Raw genomic sequence first — 18229 nt, 5'->3', positions numbered from 1 at the left:
ATTTTTCTGCCAGGAAAAAAAAGGATGTTCAGTCATTACCTCAAGGAACAAAGAATGTAAAGAGGCGCTTAAAACTAGGACTTTGTTCTGGAAAGCATTTGGAAGTAGAATGCGTTCAGCCTTAAATAAAAATCATATCTGTGATTACATATGAACTGTGATGTGTTTTTGTTCTACTACTGAAAAATACAGTAGTAACTTTGCTAATACAAAGAATGTGTATGTGCTTAAGTACTTTTATCAGTGCATACTAAATGCTAGACACTGGGCAAATGGGATGTAGTATATTTGTATTTCTGATTCTAAGGGAGAGGACTTACCAACTCCATGAAAATGAGCTTCATAAAGTAATCTTCTTGGTTTAAAAAAATGAAACCTGGAAAAACAACCCAATAGGAAAAAGCAAAGAATATTGTAGACAATTCACAGAAGACAAAATACAAAGGCTAATAAACATATATATAGATATTTGTTCTCAGTAATACAGAAATGCAAAATAAAAGGAAATAATACAAATGTCTACCTACTGGCAAAAATCATTGACAAGATCCATTTCGTTAAAGGGAAGGACACTTTTGCATGATTGATGGAAGTGTAAATTTGCACATTTTTGTGTGACAGGTTGGTGGTGGATCTGAAATGCTTTATGAGCGCTTCAAATCTTGACTTCATCTGTACCTTTCTCTAGTCACAGCTGTGGTGACTCAGTGTGGGCTCAGATAGACTTCACACAGGTGTAAGTTGACCTATCTCTTGCCCCACCGCAGGATTTCTCATAAGACCCGGAACTCAGGATTCCAGAGGAACACGCACAAGCAAACCAGAAATGCTGGGGATTGAACATCCCATCAGGCAAACCTATGCCCGGGGTGGGGGTGGGGGTGGGGACAGAACTGATAGATAAATGTTTCTCCCTTTCTCATTCTCCTCACCTCCTGCCTGAATGGATGGTCCTGAAATACATTTCATTTGAATTCTCAGAAATTTCTGTGGATTTAAGCAGTAACCAGCTGAAGCAGTGGCCAACTCACAAAGACCTCTTAATATGGGCTCTCCCTCCTTCCTCACTTCACTCCCTTCTCTGATTCCTGCTCCCTGAGATCACACTTCTCAGAAGGTACTAACGTGTAAGCGTTTGTCTCGTACTCTGCGGGAACCCAGCTAAGGCAGGTAAAGGAGTATGCTTTAGAATGCATGTGCCTAGCCTTCACCTTCTGGAATCTCTCCTGTGGACAAGCTTACTAAAATGTGTCAGATATATATGTACACAAATGTTCAGCTGCAGTATTCCTTATAGTAGGTGGAGAGGATCATACTGTTATAGTATTAAATAAAAAGAAGCAAGTTATGGGTATATAAATCTCTGTACATATTGCATAGGCATTAAAAACGTCTGTAAGAAGAAACCCCAACCTGTAAACAATGATTATCCTGTAGAGTGTACAATAATCAGAATGGGAGCCCATGATTTATTTTTATTTTTATATTATTACTAATAAATCCAACCCAATGAAGATTTTTTTAAAGAAGAAAATCAATCAATTTCTTTCATGACATCAGAAAGGAAAAATACTTAAAAACATACATAATGACTCAAGGTGTAGAAGAAAGAGCAGTTTGTTTTCTTCCCCAATTTTAATTATTTTACTGCATTTCTCTTCTCTAACAAATCTCTACTCACGTCTGGCCTGAGAATGACTCACCTCCTGTTTACTCTCTATGATCCCCCAATACATCAAAATTGAACTCATCTGATCCCTGTTCCTTCAGGGTGCTAAGTTACAAGGGTGATGATAATCTTGTCACAAAGTCAGGATTTCCAAACTGTAAGAGATCTTCATGGTCATGTCATCTTCTTAGAGATAAAGAAACTAAGACCCAGAGAAGATAAGTGATTTGCTCAGAGGTGCATTGCCACAGAGCTGGGAACCAGAACTCAGGTGTCCTGATTTCCAGTTTGGAACTCTTTCCATTAAATGGTAATCAGAAAAAGTCATTAGGTTATGGCATGGGCTGATATCCTGTGACTAGTTCATTTTATCCCTTCTGGTAATAGAAATCCTTAATCTACTTCAAAAGCACACATCTTCAAAGGGAACTGAAAGAGCAAATTGAGTGAAAGAAGGCCTTTAGGAAAAATTTGGGGGGTGAGTTCTTAAGCTATTACATGAGTCACACCTTATGTGATCCAGATGATTCCATGTGCACCCCATCTTCAGCTCTACTAAGAAGACCCTTACTAGCCTTCTGTTACCATCACACAAGGACCAAATGGGGGCAGATGCTTTGACATGATCCTGGAGAATTTCCCTTCTTCCATTAGGCTTGAAATAGCTGTTATAATCACCAACCAGACCAAGAGTCATGTGAGCCTATATCCCCAAATGCATCCAATTCAGGAGGATTGCCATGTCTTTCTCTCTGATAATTTTTCTTTGATTTGCTAACCTTTCTTGATGCCATTTATCTTACTTTTTCCCCTTTTAGTAATGTCTTTCTAAACATCCATGTTATAATCGGTGCTGGAACTCACTGATTGTGCATGACAGAAGGAACTTAAAGAAAATTATGCATTGCTCTGATCTAGCCTAGGGCACACAAATCAAAGCCTCCACTGCAGACAAGACATAGTAAAATTGAAAGTAGCTACACTTTATATGGAAATTAGCTGCTCCTAGAATGCAATGTAGTGAAGCATATATCAAAACCAAAGACAACGAACATATGAAATAAATTTCTGTGCTTGGAATGTTCCCTTCCCCTTTTCTTCATATATAGGACAATTCTCAGTTTATTACATTATATCAAAAAATTTTTAAGTTTATTTTCTTAACATGAACATATGCATAATTGGTATATTTGAGAAAAATTTGGAAATTTTCTTCTATTTTTTTTCTTTAATATTTCACGGACACTTCAAAAATAATCAGGACCTGAAGCAGTAATTTGAAAACACCGTGTCTTGATGCCTTTTGCTGATGTAATCAAGAAAACATGAAAAAAGAGTTTGTGTTTTTCCTCCAGAGCAGACATATGCAAATGAAGATTTTACTTTATTTTTCTCTTGATTGCTTTTTCTTTTTAAATTACAAAGGGAAAAATCTAAAATAAGGCAATACATATTTTTAAAAATTCTTAAAGCTAAAGGAGAGAAATTGTGTTGTTCAAAATAGCTGTCCTTATCGTAGATCAGTCTTCACTTAGGGTCTGACCATCAACAGCTGCCACATGCAGATTCTTTATGTGGAAAAGAGAGGCACAAATCACATGGATTTGGTCACTTTCTTGCAGATGGCTACAGATCACAAAGTTTGCTAGTTTTCAAAATTGTTGATTTAAATGAGGTGAGAATCTGGCTTTTAATTCTCTTAAAATACCTCTGTTTCTGCTTGTAAAAAACCAACCACACAGTCTAATTTACATAGAAAGGGAATCTATTAAAGCTTATCATGCATGACTTAGAAAAATCTTGGAGAACCAAAGAGTGAAGCTGGGAGGCTGTGCAGCCAGGAAGGCATCCAAACCCCATAGAGGATGACTCCTCTGGAGGGACCCCCATGGCCGGACACTGAGGGAGGCTCTCACCACCATGCCAAGAATCCAGCACCTCTGCTGAGACTGGTTAAAAAATAATATGGTGCCCCACGCTGCCTACCTACTTCCCACTGACATCTGTTCCAGTTAATCCGTGCTTCATCACGTTGATTTAAAAAATATTTTTCCTATCACTCATGCCTATACATATTACATTTTTTAGTGGAGTGATTCCCTTTCTTAAAAAAAACATGTACCTACCCATAAAAATTTGTATGTGCCTGGAAAATGTGGTTTCCCTGGGGAGTGAGAGAAGGGTAGGGTATGAATGGAAGTGAGAACTTAATTTTGACTTTATATATTTCTGTGTTACTGAAATTTACAGTGAGCATGTGTTCCTCTTACAATAAGCATCCTGACACGAAGAAGTAAATTATCGTTTTAGTTCTTAACATATTTAAGGTCATTTTTGTGCTTATGAACTATAATTTATGAGCTATAATCATTCACTATTAGAATGGGAAGAGATTAAGAGTTCAAGTGCAACTTCACCAGCCAAATCTTATAAGGAACAGTCCACATTTATTGTCTCCAATGCTTTACGAGCTAGTCACACTTATAATAATTCTGACTTTATTTTTGTTACAAGTATCTTTATTTTATTTAATAATCTCATTAAGTTTTATTTACTCTGTTATTTTTTTCCTTATGTCATCATAGGAAAGCCTGAGGGATGGATTTTGCCCTTTGGGGTCAGGTAAGCCAAAAGCAACCTGGGAGTTGGCCCAAGTAGCACCTCATTTATTCTTGATTCCATGGACTGGGGGGTAGCGGACTCCTGCCACTACCATAGCACAAAAATGACTCTGAAAAAAGTCACTATTACCTTACAGTTGGAAGATCAATGGAGCCTTTTCTCTTGTTAACATATTCCATGGCTTTGCAGTAACAACGGCCACTCATTTTCTCCTTTTTGGTTTCCATAATGGTGTTTCCCCCTGGTCTTCTCCCTCTCCAGGCTATTCCCCATCAGTCTCTTTTGCTGGCTTCTCTCTCTCTGTACACAATCCTTAAAAGACTACTCTGTTCTCTTCTCTGCATTTATAACCATGATCTTACTCACTTCCAGAGGACTTCAATAATCTCCTGTAACCTGTTCATCCAAAATCTGTTTCTGTTCCTTAATCTTCTATAACCTGCTGAACCCCAGATCTGTATTTCTTCCTTGGATTGTCAGCAAACTCCTGACAGATAATCCTGACTGTGGCCATGTTTGTGCACACTTTTGTTTTATTTTGGCTTTTTTGAGAGTCGGAACAGAGAAGTACTCATAAGAGACAGGAGCTAGAGGATTGTCCTGCAATTAAGAAGTCTTCGTAGGCTAGAAGTAAGAGTTTGCAAATTTGCAGATATTCATTCTGATATCCTGTTATAAATGTGATTTAGCTGCATCCCCTTTCTTACTCATTAGAAATGCAAATTCTTCCCTTCTTTCTTTTTAAAAAAAATTGTTTTTAGTGTTTATTTATTTTTGAGACAGAGAGAGACAGAGCATGAACGGGGGAGGGCCAGGGAGAGAGGGAGACACAGAATCTCAAACAGGCTCCAGGCTCCGAGCTGTCAGCACAGAGCCTACGCCGGGCTCGAACTCACGGACCGCGAGATCATGACCTGAGCCAAAGTCGGACGCTTAACCGACTGAGCCACCCAGGCGCCCCTCTTGCCTTATTTCTTAGTTTCCTAAGAGAGAATATGACCCTTTAAACTCATGTTTTACCTTTTTTCCCCCCTGACCTCAAGTGTATGGGATTGAGTTAATTATACTCAGACACACTATAATTTGTCTATGCAAGGCCAAATTAATTGTTTTAATTTTTTTCTCTCTTATTTCTCATCCTCACTCGTTCCATCATTTGATGGAACTTCATCAAAGTTATTGAATTTAACATGTGCATTATATATCCTTGGATGGTGTGTATCTTTGAAAGATATGTAAGTGATGCTATATTATTGCTTTCTATTTCTTTTTTTTCACTCAACATAGTTTTTAAAATTTGTTTCTGTATATACATCTAGTTCTGACTGCTTCAGGCTTTTCCCGTGTATAAATGTATCGTATTTTACTTACCCATTCTCGTAATGGTAGACATCAGGGTTGCTTCCAACTCCCTGCTTCCAATGCTGAAGCAGACAACTTTACATACGCCTGTGTATCTATCAACGACATTACTCTTCTGCTCTACATATGTAGAAGTGGGGGTGCAGAGTTAATTTTATTAAATATTGCCAGCTTACCCTTCAGAGTAAGAAATGTAAGAAATTTACATTTCTATAGTATTTGAGGGTCCCCCTTTCTGTATATCCTCATGAACACTTAAGATAGTGCATTCTGAGTTTTGCAAAACAATATTTGCAAAAGCAATATACCTCATCATTTCAAACCAGTTCATACAGATGCAAGATTGGCCACTGTGTAGCTAGTGAAAGGTAGAGTCACATGGTAGATAATATTGCTGATCGGCTTTCAGCAAGGGTAGTGAGTGGGACAACTTCTTAGAAGTGCTCCTGGATGAGGCAAGACCATGTGCTTTTCATTCTTCCAAGTCTCCACCATTTTGTTGCTAGAGTTACCATTCCAGATGCAACTCTGCTCCACTTGACCATATTGAAAGGGTATGCCCATGGGCTAAAACCCAGACTTCTTGGTATACTTTGCCATCTGGCTCCTAACTTCCTCTCTGGCCACACTGGAATCCCGATTTTAAAGTCTTGACTCTAGACTCACTAACCTGAGAATTATTCTGTGCCCACTCGTAACCGATGTGTCTTTTTGGTTGCACTGGCTCCCATCAACTTTTCCATGAGAGCATCTATTCCTTTCCTGTACTTGGTGGTGCTGCTGTCACCTTCTGCTTGGCTGCATGTGCTCTTTGAAATCAAAGAAAGCATCCTATTTGGCTTTTTATTCCCCGAGGCTAGCACAGTGCCTCAATCTAATGAGTGCCTAACAAACGTTTCCAAATGAATGAAAAATGAGCCACTTCTTTTACACAGTAATAAACTAGGGTCTGGAGAGGTCATATGACTTTCTGCATGGCATACAGGGAGTAGAGGAGAATGCTGGAACCAAATCCAGGTCTCTTGATTTCTATTACTGTCCACTAAAGTGTGTAAGATCCCCCTCAGTTATCCAAATTACTTCCTTTCGACAGGGTAAGAAACTGAAAATTTGCGAAAGTCATCTTCCTAATGTCAGGAAACATTGAACTATAGTTTTATGTAGGCTTTCAAAACTTTCCTTTGGGTTTTCCTCCTCTACTGAGACATACTGAACTATATGGAAACACAAATTATAATAATATTTTGGATTGTAAATTGTATGAAAAAATTCACCATGGAGCTTCAAACTAAAGGAAGACATTCCTTAAAGCAAAGATTATATACACTAATTTTTAAAAAGCATACATCAATGACTAAATAATATTTTTCTCTTTTATTTTACCATTTTCCTACCATTTTTGGCTATATATATCAGAGATAAAGCAATCAGAGCCATCATTTCTGGAAAGAAACTTTGCAGAGAAGTTTTACAATACTGAATGTTCTACTATAAAAATATGCCCTTTTCAGTTTTCAATGGGCCTTGAAGTGTTTTGCAGAAATTCTCCACCCACTTCAGTCATCTCTACTCTCGACCTTGAGAGAGTGCTACAGAGTTCCCACTAGAGCTGGGGAGGAGAGAGACCATTCTGTCTTTATTTTTCCATCCATTCCAAAAGTCGTTCAGCTGGAGCTGGCGAAGAGTGTGGCCATTAACTCCAGGCATTTTTTTCTGCCACTTTAGAATAGGATAGACAGGTGTCAGAGGGGGCGTGTGAGGATGTGTGAGGCTTCAGCATAGGACTGCTTTGTAGCATGTTGCTAATGCTTTTTCAATTTACACATGTCTGAGGAAGGGCCATCACTCTCTGCAGCCCTGAGAACAGAGTTCGTTATTTCTGTGCTGTGAGTTAGGGGCAGGAATAACAATTCTTCATGTAAATTGAGGGAACTCAGATGAACAGAGAGGCTCTGCACCCGATCATGCCAATCCTGCAAGAGGACTGGGGTCTTCTGATTCTCAGCTTGTTTCCGGTCACTAAGAAAACAAGTTCCCATCGATCAAGAGCTCCACGCAGGCTGATGGCATTAACGTTTATCACCATCAGAGGGTCGTAATGTTCGTCACATTAGAGGCAAACTAGAAAATTATTTATGATATATTGATGTGTATCATTTAGACACACAGCAATGTTCTTTCTAGTAATGTTCATGAGTGGTTTCAGTGGGAAGGGCTGATGGCAAAGGAAGTGGGAGGTGTAGTAATAGTGAGACTTGTAGCCCATTGTTTTGTTTTTAACCTTTGATAAAACGACTCACAAACCAAAACATTTGAAAACTGCTGCATTAAAAGCATGTCATTTCCAGAAGCAACCTGATGTACTATCTCATCATGAAATAACACACATAGTTACTGGAAGCCTGAAAGATATACTCTGGAACCACAACTTTTAGACATATGTTAATGTATTATTAATTATATTCTTCACACTAATTATACAATATATATCTATATGTAATATTTATAGTAATTAACTAGATGCTTGGCACTATATGGATCATACATAAAGAAAAGACTTGCTCTTTCCCCAAAGTATGGATAAGTTTAAGAAATATGGTAAAGTCTGTTTGTGGGAAAGAACTGTTTGTAGATTCATCGAGTAATTTAAGTAAGTGATCCAGTTAGCTTTACCTGCATGAAACATTAAGAAAAACAAATATTTCCTTGATTCTATAAAATTCTGTTTTTGATTATGGAAATATATGATAACCATCTAGTAAGCACAATAAACATAATCTTTAAGTTAAATTATACTTTATTTTAAACTATCTAGGGGCACCTGGGTGGCTCAGTCAGTTAGGTGTCCGACTTCAGCTCAGGTCATGATCTCACAGTTTATGGTTGAGCCCCATGTGGGGCTCTGTGCTGACAGCTCAGAGCCTGGAGCCTGCTTCGGATTCCGTGTCTCCTCTCTCTCTGCCCCTCCCCTGCTCATGCTCTGTCTTTCTGTCTCTCAAAAATGAATAAATGTTAAAAAAAGTTAAAAAAAACTATCTAGAATTCGGTGACTTGCAAAGGCAAGGAAAAATAGAAAAAGTAGTTCCCATTCGGCCAGGATTCTGTTCTGTTTACCTACAGACTTAACCAATAAATCTAAAGTCAACCCTTCATTTTTATATGAATATGAACAGATGGGCAGTTTCCACGTAAGGGCAAACTGATATAAATGTAAATACATATCAGGAAGTATTTCATGAAAATTTAAAGAAAAGAAGTTCTTTCAATTTTCATTTACTCATTTACTTCTTGGATTATGTAAGAGTAAAAAAGATATATTAGGTCATCTAGACATTCATTTGGAGCCATTAGAGGATTGTAAAGTGTCTTCTACATTGTAACATAATCAAAAGAAGAAGTTCATTTTCTTTTTTCTTAGCTGAAACTATGAGAGACCTTGGTGAGATTCTGAGTGTAAGTCTCTGGTTTCTTAATCATAGATTATTTATGGGATGAGGCAGGCTTGTAAAAAGGTACTTTATGCAATGCCGTCCGTATGTTTTGACCAGCGCTTCACCGAAACCAGCTTCAAATCAAGATGCTTCCCTTTTGATTTTTAAAAAACTTATCAGAGAAGGAAACATCTTAGATTCCATTGACAAGCTACCCCCAAAAGAGACGTCTTCTAGGTGAAGTAGCAAATCTTTTGGTGTACAAAATGCTGCCATACTAGCTTCAGTGACAGCCTCTATGAGTACTTAAGTCCTTTTAAAGACTCAGATGTATCTGTCAGGATCACGACATCCTCAACAAGTAGACCATGAGCAGGTTTTGGTCCTGAGGTCTCCTTGTTGAGAATGAAAGGAGCAACCTTTCAGCCTCCACTTTTCCCACGAGCCATTTGGAATCTTTTAGTCTATAGTCATCAGAATGTTCTACTTTTTATTTGTCCTCCTCCTTGGATGATGACTGTGGGCCCCAGGTGCCAAACTGTGGAACATAATTGTCTACTGATGGTGACATCTGGTTTGTTGGCAAGCTTCTTCCTGAGTTTTTTTTTCTCAGTGAATAAATGATAGCTTAGAGCTGGGTAATAATGGAGCTTTGTCTCAACATCTTTGGACCAGGTTTATTTCAAATTCATTAGCTTATGCTAAGAGTAAACTATGAACCATCGATAATTCTAGCTGCAAGTTAGTCTTTGTAAAATCTTGCACATAATTAGCCAGGAATAAATTCTGCGGCTGATTTTTTTAATGAAACATTTTTCTATCTCTAGGGATATGAAAGTAAGGAAGATTTCTGAGTCATTTACAGGGGAAAAATCAACTTCTACAATTGTTAAGTGCTAATTCAAAGTAGGAAGAGGGTGCTTTTGTGAAATTATCCCCAGAGACAACATTTACAGAACACTTCTGAATTTACATAATATAGATACAAGTTAGCCATTCTTTGTGCTTCTTAACACACTGCATTCACTATCCATAGCATCCTTTTAATATCTCAAGGTTATTCATGTCTAACCATCATTATCTATGTCTTGGCTTAAAATCTGAAAACTGACGAAAAATCATGAGTGCTTACAAAAGACAAAATAGTAAACAAAGTGATTATTTAAAAGCAAAATTCAAATATTACTTTTCAAGTAAAACAAAGTTCAAAGAATTTTGACTCTGAACTTTCTGGTCCTGTGATACATAGTGCATGCCTTTGTCTATAAAGAAGGAAAACTATATGCTACAAAGTCCAGTACTGATAGACTGATAAATTTCTGTTTGCTCAAATAATAAGTCTACAAGTTTATTTATTTGCCAAAGAATAGATTAAAATTATAGTGAAAACAGAGGATACTAGATGATATTACTATTACTATTACTACTATAGCCTTATTTTTTTATAAATAACTCTTATGGAGATAAATCAGATGATTCAGAAAATATGGACTGTCACTGATGTGTTTGTGAGGTTGTGTTTGCCTAACCTTTATTCCCAGTAAGTAGTATGGTGGTTCAGCCAAGTCTAGAAAGCAGATACAATTATTACAAAGGTCAATAATCAAGTTTACCATGTTCTTGAACTTTTAAGCAAAACTAGTAATGTCAAGAATTGGATTTTAATATACAAACCCAAGCCCAGATTGAAGTTGGGGTGCAGTTGTGAGTGGAATCCATCCCTGAAGAGGTGGGCAGATTTTCATAGGAAATAGTCTGGAGCAAGAGAAAATCATGGATTGGAGGGTGCAATATTCAAGGGGGGGGGGCGGTAATAATAAGGGTAGAAGAGAGTCTTGAGTGTCAGGCTGGGGAGGAAGAAAGTAATTTTAGAATACTACAGGAAAGTAATGGGAAACAAGATAATTGTCTGAAAACAGAATAGAAAAGAGGGAAATTTAAAGGGATTTTAAGAGGAGGCTTTTAAAAAATTAAAAAGAGGAAGCAGTAAAAAATATAGCAGAACTTTAGAGAAGCAAACTTTTAAAATGACGGGTGTGACTGACAGAGGTTTCTGGGATAATCTCTGAGACAGGCTTGATCTTCTTCCCTGAATCTCTGAATGATTTGAGAGTGGAGTCTACACATTCCCCTTTCACTTCCTTACCGTGGATTCCATGTCTTCTGCCTTGGCATCCATGATCTCTTAAGATGGTTCTGCAAAAGACTGTCAGGGTCTCTTTTTCTTTTTCTCACTTATGTCCCTATTGGCCATTCCTGACTAGCAAATCCTAAGCCTGGTTGTCTTCCCTGGTTTCTGTGGCCCTCGGCTCTGCAGTTCTCTCCTCCATCCTCTCACAGTGCTCCTTCTCTGGGCCTCCCTCCTCTCTCTGCTTCCTCAGCTTGAGCATCACCACACTCTTTCTCTCCACACTTTTCCACGTGGTAGCTCACACAACTTCAGGATGTCGGACACCTCAGTGAAGGCAGGCCTAAATCCCAGCTTTACTCTGACTTCTTTCCCAAAGCTCCACCCTCACACTGACCCGCTAGGCTCTGCCTGGAGTTCCCACTGGTAACTCAAGCTTCAGGGGATTGAAAGTAATTATCTCCCCATCACGAAACCTGCTTCTTCTCTTATATTCTCTAACTCTGCTATTAATATCACTGTCTTCCCAGTCATCTAGTCTCAAAAAGATTGATTGTCTTGGATTTCTCCCTCTTTACTCCCTAGATTCAATTGTCAAGTCATTCTGCCTTTGCAATATCTCTCGCATTCATTGGCTGTCATTGTCATCACTCCATAGAAGCTTCTGTGACAATAACTTTCTTATTGCTCATTCTGACTCCAATATCTCCCATAGGATGTACTGATAGTATAATACAGATACTTACTGAATCAATAAATACTATCAACATTCATTCAATCAACAATTATTGGATGCCTGCTATATGCTAGACAAAGGTCAATGGAGATAGAGGATAATAAAAGGTTCTTACATTAAAAAGGAATATCAAGTATTTTTTTAAAAGAAGGATTCTCAGTTTCTTATCTGCTAACTTCAGAAACAAAAAGAATGATAAATATGGTTTTATTTGTAGAGGAAATAAATGAAGTAAAGTAGAACTTGTTGATGGTACCATCTATTAAATAATGAAATAGGATATTACAATCGCTTATAAAATCTCCTTTCTTGAGTATATTTAAGAATAAGATAGGTTGATTATTCATGAAATAAGCACTAAGTTATAGCAAAATATAATCATGCTAATAAGACTCAGTGTACCTACCAATCCATTTACTTTAGTTTGTCTTGTTTCAGCTGGTTTTCACGCTGGGATCTGTCTGTGGGTGACCTCTGAGTACATTTGCTGGAGGCAAAGACTTCCATTTTCTTTGCCAATTGGTAACCAGAGAAGGATGTGGATATTGCTCAAAGAGAAGTAAGTGGCTTTAAGCCTCTGTTTAAAAAATCTTAAGTTTTTGTTTCAAATGCTGTTTTGAATAGTTCATTATTGAAAATATACTTCTGCTTTCAGAAAATGCCCAAGCTCTGCATCAAAGGCGAGCTGCTGATTCTAAGGGAAGGATGTGGTACAAGAGCAAGCCAAGTGTTGATTATAAGAAAAGGGGAAGACGTCCAGCTAGTTAATGAAACAACCTGCTAACAGTTTCCAGTTGGAAAGAGTGATCAAGGACTTTTCCTTCAGACAAACAGCATCATTTGATTGCTCTCACTCCTTGATCATCAGAAGGTTTGTACAATACAGTGGGTGTTGTAGAAAGAGACTGCATGGGATTTGTCATCAGGCCTGGGGTTGGGTTCCAGTTTTATTCACTTAATGCTTATAAAACCCAAGCCAAACTTGCTGAGCCTCAGTTTCCTCACTTAAAATATGGATTAACAATAGTCACCCAGTTCACATGGTTATTGTAAAACCTTAAGATCTGTCCAAGAGCACCATGAGCTAAAAATATCCTAAATTATCTATGCAAATATTAAGTAATAACTAGAAGGGAGTTGCTGAGAACTAAAGGTTTGCATTTTTAATTAAATGTAAGTCTTAAAACAAGTTTGACAGATACGATGTGTAAGAAATAACAACTAAGTTCATAGTCGTACTCAAGTGTTTATTTAATTCCATCCTGAATGTGGATTATTTTTAAAAGTAAATTTCAATTTGTTCATGCTCTATTCTCTGAAATCTACTTGTAAATTAGTTTTTGAAATGTATGGCATATTTTCCCATAGAAACAATGCTATAAATGGTGGTTAAATCTCCAGCACACCCTGTAAAGACTACCCAAAAGTAACTCAAATGTCAGGCTTTTGCAGTTTGGTCTGGGACCCTAGCCACTTTCTAGTGTCTCCGTGTAGCATAAACTACAGGTTGGAGATCATTTGTGCTTTTGCTGCTCCTTGGAACATGGGAAGAAGGACTCGTGGAGCCTCTGACCGTCTCTGTGACCTTTCTATGTCCCCAGGGCATGATTAAAAGGAAATATGGCTGTTTGGAATATCCGCATGCCTGTCTGCCCTGCACTCAGTACACGTGATACTAAGGTTTTTATCTCCTCTCTATTCAACCTATACTTCTTTTCTGGGTTGTGGTGAGTCCTTGAAAACAAATTCTTGAACAGAGTAAGCTTCATGGTAAAATCCCATCCACTTCCACCGTTCCTATGGTGACTCTCTTCTTCCACAAGGAGATATAGCCCCTAGGGAATGTCTGTCATGGATCCAAGAAACTCCAGGTCATGGGGGGGGGGGGGCAAGAGGCTTAGGATGTTTGCTTCCTCCCCAAAACTTCCGGGGAAGGAAACCCCTGCCCCTAGCACAGGCCAAACAGACACATGAGTTTATATTTTCAGTGGGAAGTTTGTAAATTAAACGTCTCCATGTAATATGTCTTCACTATAAATTCTTGTATTATTCTAATGGAGGGGATATTTTTGCTTTTTGAAAGAACACTCAAGTGAAAATCACACTTGTTATCACTCAGCCAAGATAGGCACCATTTTAATGTCTTTAATAGTATAAAATGATGAGAGAAACAGCCTAAAAGATACAGTTCCATGGTGGGACAAAGAAGCTTATATAATATATATCATGCTTTTAAGTCAACAGATGTAGAAGAGAAAAGCCTGTGAAAAATTTGTATGATTAGGAATAGCTAAGCCAATATCTTCAGTTTGAATGATATTATAGTGATGCCTAACTGGTAGAAGCTTCCAATCTCTCAGCCCCAAGATGGTTACAGGGATGCCATTTCTGGTTGTGCAATTCGTACACTGAACAACGGGAGCTCACCTGGGTGTTAGTGATGCTGAAATCCAGCGAAACACTCTGGCACAGAGCTAAGCTGGAAGGAAGAGACACCTTCATGATATTTACACCAAAGTGCTCTATATGCCAGCAATTCTCCTGTTTAGCTATCATCAACACTATTTTATCCACCCACCTGCCAGAAGGAAAAAAAAAAATTGCAGCCAGGGAATATCTTAAGGGAATTAGCACAACCAACTCCATTAATCTCTATTTATTATACATTGAAGTTGACACTTTAAATTTTTATTAGTGAAGGAAAAGGAACATTCATACTTGTTGAGAGCCTATGATGTGGTAGGCACTGTTACCCTGTTGAAATCTGCTGAGTTGCCTTAATGAAAATGGACGCAGGCAGCGGAAAGAAACATGAACAGATAATAATTACGTTTCAAATGCCCTAAATTAGCATATTTATTTTCATAGAATTTGAAAATATTTTATCTTATTTATTTATCAGAATAGCTCTATGAAAGAACAGATAATATCTACATCTGATGGTTAAGTTATAAAAACATTAAATGATTAGTGAAGATTTACTAATATGTTTACCTAAGTCTTCAGACCCTTAATCCTGTGCTCTTTCCATTGCACCAGTAAAAGGCACATTTAAGTAATGGAAATCTGTAGGCTGAGTCCTAGAATAGAAAGTAGTGTGTGGGGTTGGGATTGGAGGAGGAGGGGCTGAAATTGGAAAGAAATCAATCTTTGAAAAATAAATTCTAAGTTAACAGATACAAATGGTAACTATACCAGAACACCATACAACCAAACAAGGAATGTTCTTAAACACCTAGAAATGTTCTTAAAACCTAAGGAGAGAACAGAGAACAGGGGGCTCTCAGAACATTTTATGTAGCAAGTACCTTAAAAAGGAGGTCCTGCCAAGGTAAGGTAGGAAAAGCCAGAAAAAAAATAGTCACAGATTCAATTTCAATGACAAAAGGAGGGCCAGACATTAAAAGCAATATATGCATTTACCAATTTGAATGACCTTTCCAGGACATTTATAAGAAATAATCAGATTGACTTGACTCAGCTGAGAGTAACATGTTTGTTTTCATCAGATAAAAAACTTAAGATAGCTTCATGGTTATGAATACAATATATTCCTTTTTTTAAATAAAATTTTTAACATTTATTATTTACTTTTGAGAGAGAGAGAGAGAGAGTAGGAGCAGGAGAGGGGCAGAGAGAGAGGGAGACAAAGAATCTGAAACAGACTGACAGCCCCTGACACGGGGCTCAAACTCACAAACCAGGAGACAATGACCTGAGCCGAAGTCGGATGCTTAACCGACTGAGTCACCCAGGTACCCCCTGAATACAATATATTCTTAAACCATCACGAAATCATGGAAGACACCCCATGCTAAACACCCTGGGAAACAGTGGTTTAGCATTTCAACTGGTATGTAAATTCAGTTTGGTTCAGCCAAGGACAGACTTAGTCAAAAACAACTTTTGATTAATTGTGAATTGAATGTCTCAACCGGATTTCTCAGAAACCTGTGCGTTCAGTCAATTTCAATATGCCCTTTCTTCACACCAATTATTGTTCCATCCATCCATCTTTTCATCGTTTCATCTAATCCTCTTCTATCCTTCCACTCACGCATTTTAGCCCCCACCCATCCTTCGGTCCATCCATCCTTCCATCCATACCTTTGTCCAGCCATTCATCCATCTACCCATCTGATAATCCCTTTATTTTCTCCCCAGCAAAAGTTAATTGTTGATAATAAGAAGGTATGAATAAACAGCACTGGAAATCAAGATGTATTTAGGTGTGAAATTTCAGACAAGTTGGAGGATATAGAACTACATCATTTATTATAGTCCTGGTATAGTTTATCATATTGCAGTTCAGAACTAAAGATAATCGATTTTAATTATCAAACTTAATTTAATAACATTTTCTGTTTACCATTTGCATTACTTGTATGTATTAGGGGAAACTGCCCTTTCAGTTTCTGAAAGTACATTAAATCCATCCTATCTGTCCCGATGAAAACCTTTTATTATTAATTTTAGAGAAGTTCTATTCACTTCTACAACATTTGAGGAATGTATCTGTTTTCATTATTTAGCTTCATGGACAGAAATAATCTCTTCCTTTTGTGTAGTGCTTGGAGGTTTATAACACTCTTTTTTAGATCCATCATCCTTGATTCTCAATTAAAAGCCAAACTCAATCTTTTGCATATGTTTTGCTGCAGATCTCATTTCATCTCAGGTGAGCCAGCCGACCCCCCTCACACCCCCGGGACATGCCCCGGTGCTGTTTTCATTAACTTTCCCCTGGTGTTTGTTTGGATATTCAGATGATGATGAAGTGGATGCTGTTCTCATTATTCCTGCCTCAGGATGTGGTGGACCACCATCTGCAGATGCCGTGTAAGTGATCATCTTGGCACTGACCCATATGCCACCTTTGTAGTCATGAGTATTCTATCCGAGAGATGCCATCTGGTTTTCACGGAAGCCGTTGGAAAAGTGGGGGTCTATGTTTATAGCTGAGATGTGTGTTCAGAGAAAAAAATTGAACATTTTCTGCTCCCACCAGGGACAGAGCATCAGCTGTTGTGTTCTTTGTATCAAATTTTCTCATAGCGTATACCTTCATTGTTAGAGTTGTTTTCTCAGAAATGTTGAGAAGCCCTCTGCACTGTGGAGCAGGGCTGGGATGTGGGTTGGGTAGGAGAAAGAAGACCACTGTTCCAAGCACAGAATCTGCAGACCTTCCATGATTTAGCCCAACACTCCGATCCTGACTTTGAGTGTTTTAGATACAGAATACTTTTTGAGGTTATCATTTTTGTTTGTTAAAGTTTTATTCAGAAATAATTTCAAATTACAGAAGAATTACAAGAACTGTGCAAAGAACTTTCATATATCCTTCACTCAAACTCATTCATGGCTTACATTTTGGCATGTTTGCTTCATATATATTTATCCTGAAACATTTGGGAGTTTATTTTAAAAAACTGTACACCCTTTGCCCCTAAATACTGTAGTGTATATTTCCTAAGAGCACGACCTTCTTCTATGTGACAATGGTGCGATTATCAAGTTCAGAAGATTAAAATTGGTATAAAACTGTTGTGTAAGATGCAGTTCATGATTTTAAGACTTAAAACGAGTGCTGAAGTTACAAAAATTCTCCGTGTTTTTCTCTTAGTCAGGTTGGTAAAAATTTTTATAGCCCCTCTTATCATATGGCCCCTTCTTCTACGGAAGCTTTAATTTTGAATGCTTAGTGCACTTGATACAACCTCTCATATAAAATAAGTGCTACAGGGAACGAATAAAGAAACGCTATGCACTTGACTCTTAACTGAGCTTGTAGAAAGAAGTTCTTCCTTTGTCCTACAAAGTGTTTCTCGTATTTGGGTATATGTCAGTTTCTTCTCTCCTTCTCTTTTTTCCCCCCATGTATTTAGTGCAAGGTTGCAGCTGGATCAAGAATCCTAAATACTTCAATTTTATTTTTTTCTGCCTTACTCTCTGTCTTCTCTTTCAGTCCTTATTCCAGCAAGGCAGTCGTGTCTTCAAAATTGTTTCTTCATCTTCAGAAAGTCACCTACTCCTTCAGTGATCAAGTTCCCTCCCACATGATAAGATTTTAGGTGAGCAACACGTACTCTTTCGACTCTTTAGGATAGCATCATTGATTTTTCAGAAGTCTTCAAAAGGAAATGCACAGAAGTAAGCATTATTTGTAAAGGTATTTTTTCATAATCAGTAACTATTCATCTCTTCTATTAGCAGGTTTATCCATCACAAGAAGGGAAACAAGCATCTGAAAGTAGCCGGCAATCGAGAATATTGCAGGAAGC

Source organism: Prionailurus bengalensis, chromosome B2, assembly GCF_016509475.1.
Source record: "Prionailurus bengalensis isolate Pbe53 chromosome B2, Fcat_Pben_1.1_paternal_pri, whole genome shotgun sequence".
Taxonomy (NCBI): domain Eukaryota; kingdom Metazoa; phylum Chordata; class Mammalia; order Carnivora; family Felidae; genus Prionailurus; species Prionailurus bengalensis.
The sequence above is the reverse complement of the archived record's forward strand: the minus strand, read 5'-3'. Positions refer to the sequence as shown.